Source organism: Trichechus manatus, unplaced genomic scaffold, assembly GCF_000243295.1.
Source record: "Trichechus manatus latirostris isolate Lorelei unplaced genomic scaffold, TriManLat1.0 scaffold00135, whole genome shotgun sequence".
In the NCBI taxonomy this organism is placed as follows: Eukaryota; Metazoa; Chordata; class Mammalia; order Sirenia; family Trichechidae; genus Trichechus; species Trichechus manatus.
The window spans coordinates 6,973,951-6,975,559 of record NW_004444071.1 but is presented as its reverse complement, the minus strand read 5'-3'; positions in this window follow the sequence as shown (position 1 = coordinate 6,975,559).

Below are 1,609 nucleotides of genomic sequence, written 5' to 3'. Positions count from 1 at the left end.
GAAAGGGTAGAATTTCATGCTTACTAGGATAGACTCTTACTGTGGATACGGATTTGCCTTCCCTGCGCGTAATGTTTCTGCCAAAACTACCATCTGTGGACTCACAGAATGCCTTACCTACCCTTATGGTATCCCACACAACATTGCCTCGGACGAAGGGACTCACTTCACAGCAAATGAAGTACAGCAATGGGCCCATCCATGTTCATGGAATTCACTGGTCCTACCATGTTCCCCATCATCCTGAAGGAGTTGGCTTGATAGAACAATGGAATGGCCTCCTAAAAACACAATTACAGTGCCAGCTAGGTGGCAATATTTTGCATGGTTGGGGCAGTGTTCTCCAGGAGGCAGTATATGCTCTAAACTAGTGTTCAGTATATGGTGCTGTTTCTTCCATAGCCGGGATTCATGGGTCCGGGAATCAAGGGGTGGAAATGGAAGTGGCACCACTCACTATTACCCCTAATCACTCACAAAATTTTTGCTTCCTGGTCCCATGACCCTATGCTCTGTGGGTCTAGAGGTCTTCGTTCCAAAGGGAAGAATGCTCCCACCTGGAGACACATCACTGATTCAATATTTTTGTTTTCTTCCTCCCTTATCCCATCGCTTAGAAAATATAGGATATAAACAGGGCTAGTGTGTTTTCAGTTGTACGCATGTTAGCATGTTAGCTGTATCATGTTAGGTGCAAGCATGACTTTATAATTGTCTTTATTCAGAAATTATGTATGGTTTAAGGAGACATGTACCGGTGCCAAGTTGATCAGGGTGGACTGTGATAGTTAATGTTATGTGTCAACTTACTATGTAATTATCCTCCATTTTGTGATACAATATAATCACTTACATGATGTGATCTGGGAGCTCTGGTGGCACAGTGGTTAAGAGCTTGGATGCTTACCAAAAGGTCAGCAGTTTGAATCTACCAAATGCTTCTTGGAAACTCTTTGGGGCAGTTCTATTCTGTCCTATAGGGTCACTATGGGTCTGAATCAACTAGACAGCAACAGGTTTAATTTTTTTTTTTTGTTTTTTTTTTGATGTGATCTTATGCGATCAACCAATCAGTTGTAACGGGAGTTTCCCTGGGAGTGTGGCCTGCACCCTATATACATATGGACGTTCTGGCAAAGCTCGCTTGCTTGCTCTGGATCTTGTTTCTGGCTCATCATCATCTGAACTCCCGTTCTTGCAACTTGAGCCAGCATCCTGTTGCCTGATCTGCCGACTTCGGGATTCACCAGCTCTGCAGTCCTGTGAGCTGGCAGCCTGCCATCTGACCTGCCAATTCTGGGTTCATCAGCCCCTGCAGCCACTTGAGTCAGGAGAAGCCTCCAACTGACGCCTGACCCACAGACTTTGGGACTTGCCAGCCTCCATATGTCTGTCAGTTTGTCATATTGTGGGGGCTTGCAAGTTGCTGTGATGCTGGAAGCTATGCCATGGATGTTCAGATAACAGCAGGGTCACCGATGGAGGACAGGTTTTAACTGAGCTTCCAGACTAAGACAGACTAGGAAGAAGGACCCGGCAGTCTACTTCTGAAAAGAATTAGCCAGTTAAAACCTTATGAATAGCAGCAGAACATTGTCTGATATAGTGC